A 19,076-nucleotide genomic window follows, 5' to 3' on the forward strand; every position below is an offset into this window, starting at 1 on the left:
CTCAGAGGCTGTTTACTTCTTCTCCACATCCTGCTCTGCAGCCTCCTTGGCTCGTTTTGCCCGGATGCCAAAGAGACAGGCATTGGCCCGGGCCATTCGAAGACTAGCAAAGGCCTTGAAATTCTTCTCATCTTAAGTAATGACACGAGCTTTCTCTTTCTTGAAGACATTTCTGATTGGCATAACTGGTCCTGTAACCTGAGTTGCCAATTTAAGTTCTTCAGCAGAGCTATCTCTCTTCTTCAGTGCAGATGGTTTCCTTGGGAAGAGGATCAGTTTGGACTTATATTCTTTTAGCCTCTGCACATTTGCCTGGAGAGACTCTGTAGACTTATTTCAGCGATGAGGGTCCACAGAGATACTAATGGTCCGTGCCACTTTTTTATGGATTCCAGCCACCCGAAGCTCTTCCAAGCTGAATCCTCTACCAGCACATACTTTGGTGTGGTATCGCATAGTAGGGCACCTCACAATGGGCCAGATAGGACCAGAGGCAGGGTGAGGAACAATTCGATGGGCTTTTGCTTGACGATCATTACTAATAGGAAAAAGAGCAGCAATATGTCTCCCAGACAAATGTTCCTACTAAATTATAGCATTTTCTTTGTATAAATTCAGTATTCCATTCCCTTTTTGGTACAAGACATTTAATTTCATATATATGCATGTATGTATATATATAGTTGAATATTAAATATAGTTTTCTTACCCATCCTCCTAAAAGATAATAAACAGGTCAGAGACATCAATAATATCTCCTACAATTTGTTCACCCAGATCAGAGAAGGCTATTTCTGCCTCTCTTACAAGAAGTAGGTACCTCACAGAAACCAGATCAGAGAATGGATAGGAAAAACACAATAACGATTTATTTTGTCCCAAGAAAAAAGAAACCATGATCATGTGGAGACTCCTCTCCTAAGAAGGGAGCTTGGGGACTCTCTCTTTCTGAGGGTATGTAAGGGTTTTTTTGTCCCTGGGTTACGGGGCATTGTCAGTTACAGATAAACCCCAAAGCAAATACTATAACAAGAATGAATGTAACAAAGGCATCATGATGAGATTACAGGATTCCCAAAAAGGGTTTGGCAAGATTGAGGATGCCTGGATTTTCCCATAAGATAGGGACTTACTATCCTGAGGGAAAAGAAGTCACTAGGTAGGGTCTTTTATCTGCTAGCTATCTGGGTTTAGACTGGAGTTCAGTTGAAGGACATTTTGTTCCTATTAATCCTATTAATCTAGGGTTTCATAAAAAATACTTTTGGGGGCAGCTAGATGGCACAGTGGATAGAGCACCGGCCTCAGAGTCAGGAATACCTGAGTTCAAATCCAGCCTCAGACACTTAACACTTAACTAGCTGTGTGACCCTGGGCAAGTCACTTAACCCCAATTGCCTCACTAAAAAAAAAAACAAAAACTTTTGGACAGGGCAGTTAAGGTGGCACAGTGAATAAAGCACTGGCCCTGGATTCAGGAGGACCTGAGTTCAAATCTGACCCTTAGACACTTGACACTTACCAGCTGTGTGACCCTGGGCAAGTCACTTAACTCCACTTTCCTCACCCCCCAAAAAAGTACTTTTGGATAAGAAGGTACCTCCATCAAATCCAGATGATACATATATTCATATTAAATATAAATATATAAATATATATATATAAATATATAAATATATATATATATAAATATATATATATATATATATATAAAATGAGAAAATGAAGAATGGTCTCCTCTCAATAAGAATATAATAGTCACCATTCAAATTACAGTCCTCCAGACCTGTTTGAAGAAAAAGGTCTCCTCCACCTCCCCCAGCTCAGGGAAACCCTGAGCTAGTCGCAATTAGGTCTGCTCCTGAGCTGTTTCCATAATAAGAGAGGAATTGAGGAATTGCCTCTGTGTCACCTCCCCCATTGGCTAAGAAATACTGCATTCTGATTAGCTAGTTTTTGTGTGTAGATTGTAACTCTTGAGTAATTGGACCAATGATGAAAAAGGGGAGGGTCCATTTGCATTAGAGACTAAGGGATAAAAAGGGCCTGTGAGCCTCCATCTTTTAGTCACCAACCAGCTGAACACTGGGTGGCCCATTCTCAGGATAATGACAATAAATGAGCCTTTGACGACACATCACCACCACTGAGTTCCAGAAAATTATTGTAGGAGTCATTTTCCTCACAAAATCAAGAAGACTTATTCCTGAGTTCAAATCCAACTTCAGACACTTCCTAGCTGTGTGACCCTGGGCAAGTTACTTTACCCTGTTGCCTCAGTTCCTCATCTGTAATATGAACTGGAGAAGGAAATGGAAAACCATTCCAGTATCTTTGCAAGAAAACCTCAAATGGGGTCATGAAGAGTCAGACATGACTGAAATGACTGACCAACAATAACAACATTTACTTCAAAGGTAAAACAAAAATAAACTAACAATACCACTCCCAAATATCTAAGGGGCACAATTCCTCAGTCTCTGAGGAAAGATGGGAAGTTAGATATACAGTTTAACTGATTTCCAGTAGAGCGTAGTTCCATCAACGTCTAAGCTCAAGATTTCCATGGGCTCAAATCTCAGCCTGCTGACTTTTTAGGGCATCTTTGCTGAGCTGGCCTAAAATCCTGCCTCCAAGTTACCATGGCTCAAGTTCCCAGGTCTAAAGACTCCACCACTTGCTCCTAGAATTGAAAAGAATGAACAAAATAAACCAAAACCCCAAGCCCATTTCCTGGGGTCACAGGGTCTAATGAGAAGTGGCCCTGGTGCTCTGGGAGAAGATGACCTTTACCCCCTGGATGCTGCTAAAGAGACAAAGACTGCTTTAGTCTGGTCATTTTTAACTGGAAAATTTCCTCCAATTATGTAGCAGATGAAAAGAAGCTTCTCCCACCCATGTGGCAGGGAAAAACAGAATTTCTTTTCCCAGAAGCAGTACCCTCCTGTCCATGGGTGCCTCCACTTTAGGTGATCTGAGCATGTCCTGAAGCCAGGTTACAGTTATTTGCTTGTTGTTTCCTCCATTAGATTGTGAGCTCCTTGAGGGCTTTCTTTGTATGCTTAGTGTTTAGTACAATGCCTGGAACATGGTAGGTTTGTAGTAAATGATTATCTGGATTAGTCTCAGACCAGGTAAGTAAATTTTAACATTATAAGGGAAAGCTTATGCTGATTTAGATTAGGGCCTATAATATATAACAGAGAAGGTAGCTTCAGCTAAGGAACATAAGCAGATAGATTTGCCTTTTTTTTTTGTGGGGCAATGAGAGTTAAGTGACTTACCCAGGGTCACAGTGTCATGTGTCTGAAGTCAGATTTGAACTCAGGTCCTCCTGAATACAAGGCTGGTACTTTATCCACTGTGCCACCTCGCTGCCCCTAGATTTGGCCTTTTCAAATAGATTCTGTAAGCCTAAAACCAAGAAGAATGGGGTGCTATACTCTAAAACATAGCAACAATAACAAAACTCCTTGGGGGCATCTAGGTGTGGGGGACAGTTAGGTGGTGCAGTGGATAGAGCACCGGACCTGGATTCAGAAGGACCTGAATTCAAATATGGCCTCAGACACTTGGTGCTTACTAGCTGTGTGACCCTGGGTAAGTCACTTAACCCCCACTGCCCTGCAAAAAACCCCCAAAAAACAGAAGTAACAACAACAAAAACTCTTCACATACCAACTTCTATCCAGCATTGGAATCCAAGACACAGCACCATTGACCTGTGGAAAAAGAATCTATACTTTGTGTTTTAGTATAGTCTGTCAGAGACAATTTATTAATACACAAGCATTTCTACTTGGAGAGAGAGCTAAACTGGCAGAGTTCACCAGGCTAATTCAAATTCCCTCTTTCACCCAAGCAATTTCCAACTTATATTTTATAGTAATCATAAAACAAACAAAAAAAAGTCATTATCAAAGTAATTTAAAGGCACATAGTTTAAGTCTGGAGTTTCTAATTTACCAAACAGAAAAATGGAAATGTTAATATCAGGCTTTCCCTTGAGGAAAAATATCTTCCAAAAACTAACTAGTCTCTCCTTACTCTTTTTTTCAGGCTGGTTAATGGTAAACAAAAGTTATACCCCCTCTTAATTGAATAAAAAAAAAAGCATTCCCACTCTTCGTTTGGTCACTATAAACAAGAAAATGCTCTCATGATTTTTGTCTCAGGGAATTAAGATCCCTCTCTGAAATTGATTAAGTCTTCTATTCTAGAATGATTGATTAGGTCTTTAATTCAAGAACTTCAGACTAGGACATTTTCCTAATATCATTTTTTAATATTTTATAACACTACTGAGGCCTTAGTGCTATATGCTTCCACATTTGGCCAGAAAGTCTGTTCAATTCCCTCTTGTCTTCTCTGTTCTCTCTCCCATCTGAAAATGGAAGAAAAGGAAAGAACAATTCATGAAACTTCCTCTTCATGTGGAAACCATAAACTCCCAAATAATAATTCTCTTTAATGAGGTAGTTTTCATAGGATAATAGGATTCATAGGTAGAAGGAATTTGGAGATTCCTCTCATTTTTTAGAACAGGGAATTTGTACTCAGAGAGGTTCCTCTTCACTCTTCCTTTAAAAATAATGAAATAGGGGGCAGCTAGGTGGTGCAATAGATAAAGCACTGGCCCTGAATTCAGGAGGAACTGAGTTCAAATAATGTCTCCAACACTTGACACTTACTAGCCGTGTGACCCTGGGCAAGTTACTTAACCCTCATTGCCCTGCCCCCCCCCCAAATAATGAAATAGCTCTTTCTATCTGCTCTTTGCTAGGCATAATTGCAATTAAATATAGTACTTCTAATATAAATTTTAAAATACCCTTTTTTTCAGAGTTTCTTCTTATAAATCCATGGTTATACCAAAGCAACTTAAGGAAGTTTTAATAAAAATGAAAATAGTTTCATGATAATACCCAATTGCATGCTAGGAAATTTATATATTGAATGGAGTATGTGAGGGAGAAGACTGTTGAATTACTGATATACAATTAAGAAGGGAAGAATGAGATTAATTTAAAAAAAAGGTCAGTATATTAATAAGCTGCCATAGAACTCTAAAATAGCTTCAAATTCAGGGTGATATCACAAAATAATTCTTTTGTATTTATTTATTTAGAAATTAATTATATACCCCTTGTAACATTGTTTTATTACTATTATGGATAAAAATTCTTTTCAACCTGTTCAAAGGTACTCAGATAGAAATGGTCCTGGAGCAAGTTGTTATCCTGATGTTACTCTTTCACATTTAATTTTCTGTGGACTGTCACACAGGTGTATCAAATGACTACTTTTTGTACTCGAATAAAACTCAGAATTAATATAATCTCATCTTCAGAAGGCTCACTTAAAGCATATTTAGTACAACTTTAGTAAGACAGGAAAACAGGGATGATAGATAGATAGATAGATAGATAGATAGATAGATAGATAGATAGATAGATAGATAGATAGATAGATAGATAGATAGATGGATGATAGATATAGGTGATATAGAGATGAAGATAGAGATATACCTACTCCTAGGTTTTGATTTCTTTTAGGTCTCTGTATTTTGAAAGCTCTTGGTTTCTTGTAGTTTGGAATTATTAGTATTAGGTATGGCTATATATATTAAGAATATTGTTCTTAAGTTTTTATGGATCAATATTATTTCTATCTAAGTGACTGTAGGCAGCAAGCAGTTTAGTATGTGATAATGCTCCAATTCCCAATACAGTTTATAGGTTTCCTTTTCTTCCTTCTTGTCTGCTACTTCTCAGTGTCCTTTACTAGTTCATCATTTGTATCATGCATCTTACCTATAGATCTTTCCTAAAGCTCTATCCTGGGTCTTTCTCTACACCTTCTCTAGGTGAAATCATTAGTGCTCATAGACTTAATTATCATTTCTGTGCAGATTCTTTTCCAATCTACATATACAGCCATGGTCTTTCTTTTTTGAACTCCACTCATGTGTCTTCACCTGCCAATTGGATATTTCAAACTGAATGTCCTCTCAGACTCAATATATTCAAAACTGAAAACAATATCTTTTCCCCAAAACGCACTTTTCTTCTGAACACCCCATCTCTGTAAAGACCATCAACATATTTCCAGTCCCTCGGGTGTGACCTGAAACAAATTAAAATGTAATTGGAAAATATTTGACAAAATTTTTAAAAAATCGATAAAACCTAGATAAAGTTTGTGTTACTTTCGAAGTCACTATGTAACCCACAGGGATCTTTATGTATGATTTAATGGCTCCCATTTCTATTTGAGCTTGGTACCACTACCTTTACAGTGAGATCATACTGTGAGAGATGATGTGGGCCTTTGAAAAGAGAAAGGGAACGTATGTGAAAGAAGTTATGGAAGCAGAAATGAGGCCATGTGGCATATTAACTTAGAAAACCACATATTAACTTTATGTTTTATTGTATTTTATTTATTTTGTCAAATACTTCCCAATTACATTTTAATCTGGTTCAGGCCACACTTGGGAGTGTTGTTGGCTGACTGGAGCCTGCAGGTAGTGTGTTTGAAAACTCTGCTTTACACTTATGTGGCCAAATTAACTGCTTAAGGATATAAACTCATGCTCTATGCAGTCACTCAAAGCATCCTAGGTCCAACATAAGTAAGAAAGGACTGCGGAGATGACATGCACCAGATTCTAATCCCACACACTTTTGATCCTTCTGCTAGGTCTTGGGATTTTTTGTTTGTTTATTTTAGTGAGGCAATTGGGGTTAAGTGACTTGCCCAGGGTCACACAGCTAGTAAGTGTTAAGTGTCTGAGGCCGGGTTTGAATTCAGGTACTCCTGTGCTCTATCCACTTTGCCACCTAGCCGCCCCTTCCTTCTGCTAGGTCTTTATATTGCAGATGAATCACTTTCAATTGAAAGTTAGTTGCAATCTCCTTAACAATATAGATAATTGGAATGGGAAATATGGAAATTTCTTTTGAACTTTCATTGAGGTCTGAAAAATGCTGCTGGAATCATAGTTTGAGTTTAAAAAATATAAGTGTTGCAAATTTATGTGGGAATGAAAATCTTACTTGTTTAAATTTTTGACAACACAGGAAATATATAAAGCAGCTTGACATTCCTTGTGATTCAAATAACATTATTTGGCATTGAATAGACTTTACCACAATATAAGTTTTACATATAAGCACTGTTTTGCGTTGTAATTTTAGGTTGAATTTATTAAGAAACATTATCGAGTCTGCAGCAAAAACTAATTTTCAAAGCCATTCAGCATCAGTAATTGTGGTTAAATGAGGTTCTTTCTTGTTCAGAAAAATTTCAATCTCAAAATATCATAATAAAACTTTACCCCCTTCTTTCCTTGTTTTGGTGTCTATGCAATGGTAATTTTTAAAATGTCATGATATGCCAATATGTATGGCACTTAAAACTATTGATTTATAACCATGTTATGTAATTTGTGGTGCACTGAGCAATAGTGGGAAGTGATGAGAGCTCCACATATGTTTCTGTCTCAACTACTCCACTCTGCCATTGTAGTGCAAAAACAACCAGAGAAAATAGCTAAATGAGTGAGTGTGGCTACGTTCCAATAAAGCTTTATTTTAAAATGTAAAAATCATTCTTACCTTGTGAGCCAGTAAAAGGCAGTGGGTAGAACTGGAACTACGGGCTGTACTTTGCCAACCCTTTTTCTAGAGTGTGTAACGATTGGAATAACGCCACCTGCTGGATACTAACTGTAGAAGAGTTCTGCCCATGAAGCGAAGGTCTTTGAGGGCAAGACCAGGAGTCTTGTCTTTGGTATCAGGAAGTGACGCGGACTAGTGGGAGGAGGAAGGAAGAGACTGGCGCTCAGTCTCGGGCTCTCTTTCCTCTGGACTCTGGCGGAGAAGGGAGCTAGAAATGCGCTCTCCCTTTAATAGATAGGAATCTAGGCCTTTCTCTCTCTCTTTACCAAATTCTTATTCTCCTTAATAAATGCTTAAAAGTCTAACTCTTGCTAAAGCTTATAATTTATTGGCGACCACTCATTAAATATTTTAGACAGACTAGCTAGAATTTTAGCCCTTAACAAGTGCCAGTCACCTTTTTTGACATAACTATTCTGTCTTTCCTTAATGTTGTCTAAGTTTTCTATTTCTTACTTGATCCAACTTGTATTTTCATTGTGTTATTCTTCTTGAAACTATATAAACAATTATAAAAGTTGTCCTTTTTTTTCTTCTGAGATTCCTTCTCACTTCTGATTTACTTACATTCCAAGTTTCTACAGTAAAAATTTTTATTGGTATTGAATTATTTATTTTGTTCTTCTGCTTCAATTCCCTATATTACTTTATCTTTTTTACTTTTAATTTTAATTGATAAATAAAGGAACCTGGAACTTCTGATATGCCTGGATTCCTTTTTGCACATTTCTTTCTTTTTTGTGACTTTTACTTAGGCAAAATGGCCATATAGATTAGTTAGATATTAATGTAATTTTCCAATGCCCTTCCATGGGTCTTCAGTAATTCTCCTATGTTACTTCTGCAACTTGACACTTATCCTTAGTGGTATTCTCTGATAATTCTTTCCTTGAATGGTTCATACCTTAACAATGGCTGCTACATATGTTATGGTATGCACGTTCTCAAATTATTTTATGCTTTCTGCCAACTGCTGTGAGAAAATGTATTTGTTCATGATGGTTATAGCAGATACCAGCTATATTGACATACTCAGTTTTGGTATAATTTGTCTGCTAGTTGAATTCGTGCCATTATACTCAAATAGGATTTTTCAAAATTCTAGACAAGGTTTTCCCATTTCCTTTTCAAAATCATTTGATTTATTCATGCTTTTTTCACCAGGAAACAACCTCATGGAGATTGCTTCAGCTTTGATACATTAGTGCCCTCAGTTGCCTATGCCCCTCTGAATCTAGAAGGGGCTAATACCTAAGGGAGGGGCAAAAACTCCTCCCAAAGTCTTCCTTTAAAGAGGGCTCAGAAGCCCAGTCAACCCTTCATTTCTTACCATCTGTACTACTGGTTTCAATTCCATTATCATCATCTCTTCTTCTCCCCTCCTCATCTTCTTGTTGGGTTGTTTTCCCCATTAGATTGTAAATTCCTTGAGGTTACGGATTATCTTTTGTTGTTTTTGTTCCTATTTGTATACACAGCACTTAACATAGTAGATAGTAAATCCTTAATAATTGTGTATTGCATTGTCATTGTGTTGCATTGTATTATATTGCATTGTAGTTTTGTCATTTGTTTCATTATTAGGTTGAATTTCTGGTTAAGCCAAAATATTCAGTTATCTTAAAGAATATCTTCAATTTTTCTCTCTGGACGTTTGTAGTGCTTTAATTTCATTTCTTATTTTTGTTTAATTTGGCATAGGGAGGATGTTATTTTTTTATAACTGTCAGCAGTACATTATTGTGTGATTTGGACCTGTTGGTACCTTTGACCAAAAATATTATGCAGCCCTTTCTCATAATTGATGAGAACTGTTTCCACCTTTGTTATAACATAGTACAGATGAATACTCAAAGTATTCGTATTTTCAGTCAATTTCATGTGCATTCCTTGTTTGCTGGCTTTAGTGGTCAGTGTCATCTGCACTGAAGCATTTCCAAAGCAGGTGAAGTATTCATATTTCTGAGTTTTCCATATGTATCTTCCATTTTTATGGTACCTGAACAAAGAAGGAGTTACACTCTCCTTTCTGTCAAGATGACTATCATCATAATCTAGTAAGGCCAGTGTAGAACCCTCTGTGGACTTATCATTTCTAAGATTCACAGGAGCAGTTTAATCATATTGGCTGAAATCTTTACCCAATCAGAAGTATGAATAGAGCCCAAACAGCCAGCATTTCAGAGTTTCTACCAGGAACTCACAACAGCTAGAATGATTTCAGAACACATATAATCCCACTATACATCACTCTGACTGGAATTTCCTTTGTCATTGCTTTCCAACCCCCATCCACCTCCATTACATAGATATTGGACTTTGAAGAGCTATCATTATTTTTTAATTATTTTGCTCTGTTCTGTGATTTCATCAATATGGGGAGCTGTCTATAAGGAACTCTCTTTATCAAAACAATGAATTACCTAGAGTACTGAAAAGTTATGTATGTGATTTCCTCAAGGTCATACAGACAGTATATGTTTGTGGCTGGACTTGAACCCAAGACTTACTAACTCCATGGCCATTTCTCTATTGATTTCCTATCATTATTGTTCCTTTTAATGTTATTCTTGTTCTTTTTTCTGTTTTATTTGATGTGCTTTTTATTTTAACATTATAAACATTTGCAGATTACTACCACTTTGTAAGAGGTCTCATAACAAAGCAAAACAGTTAAATAACACTATTAATAAGGTAACATAATCTGAAAGTGTGTGCAATATTTCACATCAATAACATTCCTCATTTCCATTTTTTGAGGGGAAGGGAAGGAAAGAAAAACATGTTTTGGTAACATATGCACAGTTAAGCAAATGAATTTTCTTAATAGTATATATGTCTCATTCTTCATTCCAAATCTAATGGATGTCATGTCTTTTTCATTGGTCCTCTGGAATCATGAATCATCATTGTGTTGACATATTCTTGTTGTTATTATTTAGCTTTTCATATATTTATACTTTGATTCCCCAACTAGATTATAGACCCCATAATGATAGGAACATTACATATGTTTCTTTTTATCCTTTTTCTTCTTCCCAATATAGCTATCTTTAAGGCCCTATGATAGTCTCACTTTCTGATTGATCAAATATTTCCAAGTTCCCCTTAACCTCACCAACTGGAACTGATATGTCTTTCAACTTCTTTCAAGGATGCCTTATGAAATATATAATTGCCATACTACCATATATATGCGTATACACACATATATGCATATATTTGTAGTTATAAAATTACACAATGAAATATTTAGTCTTCTCCATCCCCTAAATTTATTTCTAAACTCTTCCTTGATAATTTATTCACCTTTCTTCATTTCTAAGAAAAGAAAATTCCTGTGAAATACAATGAAGTCTATATAATAACATGGAATTGTATAATATCTTTTCCCTGAAGCAATCAAAATGATTTGACAACCATTATTTCAGCTTATCTTTTGACAACCTTGTGAAATAGGGTGAGGAATAGATTTCCAGCCCAGTTTTACAAATGAAGAAACAGAGGCATGGAGAAGTTAAGTAATGGGACTATGGTCATGTACAGAATTAATAGCAGAAACCAGATTTCCTGACTTTTAACCCTGTACTGAGTCAGATTATGTCAAATTTTCAGAACCATAAAACTGTCTACTTTGTAGTGTTGAAAGTGAAATATCATCTCCCCCTACACATTCTGAATTTCTAGGTCTATCATGATCATCCATACGAAAAAGAAAAAGAAAAAAACACTTTCTCTCAAGAACTTATCTGAAAAGAACATTTTGTAGAAAATGCATAGAGGTGACTCCACACAGCCATTGCTTCTTTTCAGCAACTTTTGTATAAAATTGGTCTAAAATGAGATGACATCAGGCTTGGTGTTACACCTATTTTGATTTCACTCAAATATTTGCCCAACATCTCAGTGCTTCTGGACCCTAGATCAATCATTTGAAGCTGGTCGACTGAAGCTTTGTAAATATTGGAAGCATCATCAACACCATGCCCATCTGTCATTGCTTTTTCATCATGAAACATATATAGCCTGCAATCATATATAGAAATGTCTCCTGACTATGGTAAAAAGTAATGTATAGTCCTCTGCCCAGCTGTGTATTTGAGATCTGCTGGATAAATTAAAAATTCCAACAAAAGAATTTTTAAAAGGGGTTTCAATGACCAAAGGAGTAGTTGAGTAGGTTATTTTACTTAAATGGAAAATACAGACTCCTCTGGAGTCTAATGATTAGCTAGAATTTTCCAGGGCTGCATTCATGGAGAAACTAACCCTGGGAAACAAATTCAGACCTGCTTGGGAAAAAAAGTTAATTCTATTTAATGCAATATATTAGAATTACATAGCACAATATCATAATTATTGCTATTTTATCCTTAATCTTTCATTTGAGTAACACGTAGCTCTATGTTGGCTATTCTATTCTTATTCTCTCTGAAAATCTGGGTGGTGGTAGGATTTATTGAATCATAGAATCATAAAATTTTAGGTCTGGAAAGGACCTTAGAAATCATCCAAAACTTTCATTTTATAGCAGAGAAAACTGAGTCATCCACAAGTGACTTGCCCAAAATTATGCTGTTTGTAGTATAGTTGGAATTAGAACTCAGGTCTCCTGACCTCTAGTCCAATGCATTTTTTCCAGTTCCCTCTCCTATTGCATTGGCATGATCTGTCTTCCTTCTCTAGTTTGCCAAGATAACAAGAATGGAGAGGAGCAAGAAGAGCAGTTTTTTTTACTGTCCCTTTCAACTCAATTCCACTCACCCCTACTGTCCTTTCCCAGACACACATGCTAGGCTCTCCCACCCTTCCCTTCCCACCTACCCATAATCATAAATACTATAAGATTTGGGTGATCTCAGCGTAATATGGTCTGGTGTGAATTCTGAGTGTTTCACATAGAGTCTATCCACATGGAAGAGAACAGAGTTGAAATGACAAAGTATGGAAGTGCCTTGGAGACAATGTGGAGCATATCTTAGCATTTTGTAACTGGTTCTGGCCAGCTAAACACATGTTAATGAGCAGGTTCTTTGACCACAGGGGCATTAAAAAAGGCTTGTCAACTTCACTTCCTTTTTTTTTTTTTTTTGGTGGAGCAATGAGGGTCAAGTGACTTGCCCAGGGTCACATAGCTAGTAAGTATCAAGTGTCTGAGGCTGGATTTGAACTCAGGTCGTCCTGAATCCAGGGCCGGTGCTTTATTCACTGTGCCACCTCGCTGCCCCAACTTCACTTACTTTTTGCCCCATTTGGTGACTCCTTTATTCATGGCATTTGTTGAGAGACCATAATATAAGGAAAGAAGCATAGGGCCTTCTCCTTTCTGAGGCTACAGGTCCAGAGAAATGGGCCTTAATTCTTGCCCCTTGCATTTTCCCTTTTTCTATTCTAAGTGATTAGAATGGAGTCTCTATGACCTTGTGGGTTTGAAAGGCGCTTTGCTGTCAGTTCTAGGTCAGGTTTTACAATTAGCCCAGCATCAATGCCATAGAAACAAGGAGCAGTCTTATAGTTGCAGGCCAACAGAAACTAAGACAAAGACTAATTTGGCAATTGTGCCATACCTAGACGTGAACTTTGTGGGACCAGTCTCTTGTAGATGAGCTAAGTTGAACTTCTCCCCTAACACCAAGGTCACATAAGGGTGGATATGTCCCCATGGTATTAGTGGAAATGTTTGTATGTTGGGTTTTTTTGCTACATCTGTGAAATAAATATATCTTTATAAAGTAATGTTAGGTGGTTAAATGAAACTGGGACACTAATCATTGGCTCCTAACGAAGAGAGGGAACAGCTGTAGGGGCTCAAGCAGAACTAACCATACCACCCTTCTGGATTTCCTAGCATGCTAAGGGAGAGATACAGCCACTCTGACTCTAGGAAAATAAACAGGAAGTACAGAATTGGAGGAGGAAAAAAGGCAACTTCTTCCCAAAAAAAAAAAGTTCAGGTTGACCTGGCCTAGGATAATGCAAAGTCCAGTTATTAGAATGTGAAATTTGTAACTGCTGCAATTTGTATATGAAAAAACTAGGTCCAGCATAGGATCATAAGATCATAGGATTTTTTATTTACAGACTTTGAAGGTCATCTAATCTATCAATTAATAAACATTTATTAAGCTACTACTAAGTCCCTGGCACTGTGTTAAGTACTGAGGGTATAAAAAGGGCCAAAAAGACAGTCCCTGCCCTCAAGTTTACAATCTAATGGAGAAGACAACATGCAAACACACACATACAGCAAGCTATCAAAGATATTGGAAAGTTACATAGGAAGAATAGGAAAAAATTCAAAGAGGTAAAGCACTGGAATTAAGAGGGATTAGTCTTCCTGTAGAAAGTAGGATTTTAGCTGGGACTTAAAAGAAGCCAAGAATATCAATGGTTGGAGTGAAGGAAGGAGAACATTCCAGGCATGGGGTCAGCTAGAGAAAAAGACCAGAGTCAAGAGACAGAGTGTTTTATCTGTAAACAGCCTAGTGTCACTGGTAAGTGTCCTTACTGGGGAGGAAGGAGTAAGTAGATAAGTAAGGAGTAAGAAGACTGAAAAGGGAGGAGGTGGCTAGGTTGTGAAGAACTTTGAATACCAAGCAGAGCATTTTGCATTTGCTCCTGGAGTCAGTTGTTGTTTGTCCTTCATTCTCAAAGAGGACCATGACATAAGGGTGATGTTATGACTTGCAGTGCACTGAATTTAAGTGAGGGAGGGCTGTGCAAGGTCACCAACCTAACTCTTTCCTTCAGAACCATCGGGGTCCAGTGGCATAATATATATCAGGATGATTGGAGATGGCCTGTTTAAGGCAATTGGGGTTAAGTGACTTGCCCAGGGTCATACAGCTAGTAGCCACTGGAATATTATATTGAGTAGGGGTGTGACTTGAACAGACCTGAATTTAAAAAAAAACACTTTAGCTGCTGAATGGAGAATAGCTTGCTTGGGAAGAGACCTGAGGCAGGCACACCCACCAGCAGACTACTGTATTAATCAAGGTTTGAGGCATTGAGAGTTTGCACTAGAATGTGGCAGTATCAGAAGAAAGAAGGGGGCACATTGGAGAGATCACAAAGGTGAAATCAGCAAGCCTTGGCAGTGGCTTTTTTATGGGATAAGAGATAGTAAGGTATTAAATTTTCCTTGGCTGTGTAAGGGGCTAAAAGAAAAACTTAGTAGAATATAAACTCCTTTTATGGGAGGATGGTAGAAGATTATAAACAGTATAAAGAACAAGAAACAGTTGCAAGAAAAAAAAACAAATTTAAAGAAATCTTGACAAGAAACTCAACTGTTACATAATTTCAAATAACCAAGAAGAGAAATGGAAAAGATGTAGAGAATTTTATGTGAAACTTTTCTATTCAAGAGCAATAAAGCCACTGCATTGGGAATCAAATGCCATGATTTCTGATGTGCTGCAGGAAAAAAAAGGAAATCACACTGAAGAGAACAAAGATAAGAACAGCTGGAATAGACCAAATACATACAGAGGAAGGAACACTAATTTTGAAAAAAGTAACAAAAGTATGGAAAACATCCTGGCTTTGTTAGGAAATAAAAGGCAGTGAGAGAATTTGAATAACTACTAACTTATATGCCTACTTTCTTATCTACATGTAATTTTTTATGAGAAGATCCTACACACATTCTTGTTGAAGGTATGATTTTCACAAATGATATTCTATAGTAGACTGCATCTTGACAGTCACACAGTTGGTTCAAAGGTTTAAAGAGTGCATTTCTGGGGGAGCTAGGTGGTGCAGTGGATAAAGCACTGGCCCTGGATTCAGGAGGACCTGAGTTCAAATTCAACCTCAGACACTTGACAATAGCTGTGTGACCCTGGGCAAGTCACTTAACCCTCCTTGCCCTGCAAAATAAATAAATAAATAAAAGTGCATTTCATACAGTGATTGGTGATATATATATATATATAAAGATCATTTGATTCAATAGAGCTAAATGCTGCTTTGAAAACTTTCATTCAAAGTTCTTTGCATATTAAAGTGTTAATGTTTGCTGATGCTTTGCAAGTTTGTAACAAAAAAGATTTTAATATGTACATTTGCCTACATAAAATGCTCCATAAACCAAAAAAAGTGTTGTGAAATTAAGTTACTATTATTATATCTATTTCTGATTCATCTATAATTTGGATTCTTCTGATATGATATCCTATGACTTGTAGCTATACAGTATTATTGGGAAAGTTCTGGTATTTAAAACATTAACTTTTGTGGCAGTAAACAGTTTGGGATAGTTGAAAACCCTGCACACATTCTCAAATGCATTTCAGACAGATTTCCTCTTTCTATTCAGTTTTGGACCTAATTAATTATCCATCTATATCCCTAATCTAAAATATATGCTCTGATGAAATAATTCAATTGTCTATCCATCCAACTGCATATGATAATGCAGGCAAAGTGGAGACTGCATCCAATTTGCTTTTCCATTGTAGAGAGACTATTGTCTTTTTTTTTTTTGCAGGGCATTGGGGGTTAAGTGACTTGCCCAGGGTCACACAGCTAGTAAGTGTCAAGTGTCTGAGGCCAGATTTGAACTCAGGTACTCCTGAATCCAGGGCTGGTACTTTATCCACTGCACCACCTAGCTGCCCCTGAGACTATTGTCTTTTGATTGCCCAAGGATTTCATCAAAGAGGCCTTGTAGTACTTAAGTCAACTTACGCTCATCCTCAAATAGAAGTGCTGTCAATAGGAAATATCTTTTCACTTCAGATTTTGAATAGAATAAACTCCATAATACTGTTAAACATCTTCATTGATATTATGTCTCTTTGCTTTGTGCCTCATTTGATGTTAATTCTTAGATTTTTGAACAAAATTGCATGATTACAACAGTGTTGCATCTGTTACAGTATCATGTATGATCCTACAATATACATGGAAACAACTTTGAGGAGCGACTTTAAGTCTACATTTATTTTAAACAATTCTTTTCATATATTTCATGATATATTTCTCAAATACATGTAAACAAATTTAATACTCATTTAAAAATTTTGAGTTCTAAATTCTCTCCCTTCCTCCCCATCCCCTCATTGAGAAGGCAAGCAATTTGATATCCATTATACATGTGAAGTCATGCAAAACATATTTCTGTATTAGTTGTGTTGCAAAAGAAAACAAGAATTTTTTTTTAATTTTTAAAAAGTATGCTTCACTCTGCATCCAATGTTCATCAGTTCTCTCTCTGGAGGTGAATAGCATCTTTTATCATGAGTCCTTTGGAATTATCTTAGGTTATTATTTTGATCGGAGTAGCTAAGTCTTTCACAGTTGATTATCTTTACAATATTGTTGTTGCTGTGAACAATGCTCTCTTGGTTCTGCTCACTTCATTTTGCATGAATTCATATAAATCTTCTCAGATTTTTTTCTGAATCCATCCTGCTTATCATTTCTTATAGCACAGCAGTATTCCATCACAATTATATACCACAACTTATTCAACCATTCTCCAATTGATGGGCATCCCCTAAATTTCCTATTCTTTGTCACCACAAAAAGAGCTGCCATAAATTTTTTTTGTATAAGTAGGTCCTTTTCCCTTTTCATTGATCTCTGTGGGATACAGACCCAGTGGGAGTATTACTGGCTTAAAAGGCATGCACACTCTTATAGCCCTTTGGTCATAGTTCCAAATTGTTTACCAGAATGCTTGGACTAATTCACAACTCCACCAACAGTGAAGTGTTCCAATTTTGCCACAACCTCTCCAGCATTTATCATTTTCCTTTTCTGATGTTACCCAATCTGATAGGTATGAGGTGTGTAATTATTGGAATGATGCCACCTACTGGAGACTTGCTGTGGAGAGCTCCACCATGAGGACTGGGGGAACACATTAGAATCCACATTTAGAATCTTAAATTACACAGTTTGGCGACCACGAAGGGACTTACACAGTTGGTACCTCGGAGTTCCTTTGCTTTACATATTCTTTAGTATTTTTGTGCCTCGTTTACCAAGTTGTTCATTATCTTTTCATAATCTTTCTTCATTTGCTTTCATTTGTCTAATTTTTCCTCTAACATTTTAATTTCATTTTGAAAATTATTTTTTAGCTCTTCTAGGAATTTTTGGGCTTGTATCCAATTCACATTTTTCTTTGAGACTTTGCTTGTAGTTGTTTTGATTTCATTGTCTTCTTTCTGAGTTTATGTTTTGGTCTTCTCTGTCACCACATTAGCTTTTTTGTGGTTGTCTTTTTGTTGTTGTTATTTGCTTATTTTTCCACCCCATTTCTTGATTTGGAACTTTATGTTCATGTTGGGCTCTGCTTCCTGTCAGGGTGTGGTGTGGTGGTAGAGGGTCACTATCTTAAGTTTCAGGCTTTTTACACATTGCTATTTTCAGAGCTAGTTTTGGGGGTTTAGAAGTTTTCAGTGCTTCCAAGGTAGTGTGATCTCAGGAGATGTGGTCAGTGCTTTTCTGGTCTGTACTCTTGTTCTTACCTGGGAAGGGTCCCTGATTCCTTGGGATTACAATCAATACCACTCCTCAGGTTTTCTGATCCCTTGGGACTGGAAATAATTCTGCCCCTCAGCACTTCCATTCCCTCTTTGTCGTTGGCGCTTTATTTAACACAAATTAAAATGTGCAAATTTTTACTCATTTTCTTCACTCCTCAGTCTAGCATTTGGATTGTTGATCTTGATAACTAGCTGAGCTGGTCTCTCAACTATGACTTTCCGATTCTTCAAGGAAACATTGTGAGCAATCTCAGCACAGTAAGATTTGTTGCACATCAGCAGCATTTCTAGCTCTTTGACGTTGTGTACCAGAAACTTCTTGAATCCATTAGGTAACGAGTTTTGTCTTCTTATTGCTTCCATAACCAATATTGGGCATCAAGATCTGGCCCTTGAATCATCTTCGCACTCTGTTGTCAATGCCTCTTGGTTTACACCAGTTTCTCTTGATCTTGACATATTGGTCTGACTGGTGGCAGATGAACTTCTTGGTCCTCTTCTTGATGATATTGGGCTTCACAAGTGGTCTGAGGGCAGGCATGGTTCTGACTTCCATTCCCTCTTGACTAAAAGTGTTCTTCCCTGTCCTTGAACTCTGACCCAGAAGTGGATATACATAATGGAGTTGCCAGTGTCTAGTTCTGTGTCCAGTACTAGCACAGGGGACCTCAGTAGTCTCTGACCAGTAGCCAGAAGTCATTACCATCTCTGTCTTGGGAACTCCCAAACCTGTTAATGCTTCTATTGCTACCACCCAGTCCCACCAGTGGTATTTTGCCCAAGTGGGCTCTGGGCCAGTTTTCACCCCTGTCTCATAGATCTTTCTTTTTGAACTCATAAGTTGTCTTGGGCTTGAAGAATGTCTCACTTTGACCTTTTGTTGGATCTGCCA

The 19,076-nt window shown here is 37.2% G+C and overlaps 2 pseudogenes; both read right to left on the bottom strand.

Annotated features, from left to right (window-relative positions):
- Nucleotides 1-12: 12 nt before the first annotated feature.
- On the bottom strand, nt 13-18,267 carry LOC122738535 (annotated as a pseudogene).
- Nucleotides 18,268-18,319: 52 nt separating this feature from the next.
- LOC122744371 lies at nt 18,320-18,725 on the bottom strand (annotated as a pseudogene).
- Nucleotides 18,726-19,076: the final 351 nt, after the last annotated feature.

This window comes from Dromiciops gliroides, chromosome 2 (assembly GCF_019393635.1).
Source record: "Dromiciops gliroides isolate mDroGli1 chromosome 2, mDroGli1.pri, whole genome shotgun sequence".
Taxonomy (NCBI): domain Eukaryota; kingdom Metazoa; phylum Chordata; class Mammalia; order Microbiotheria; family Microbiotheriidae; genus Dromiciops; species Dromiciops gliroides.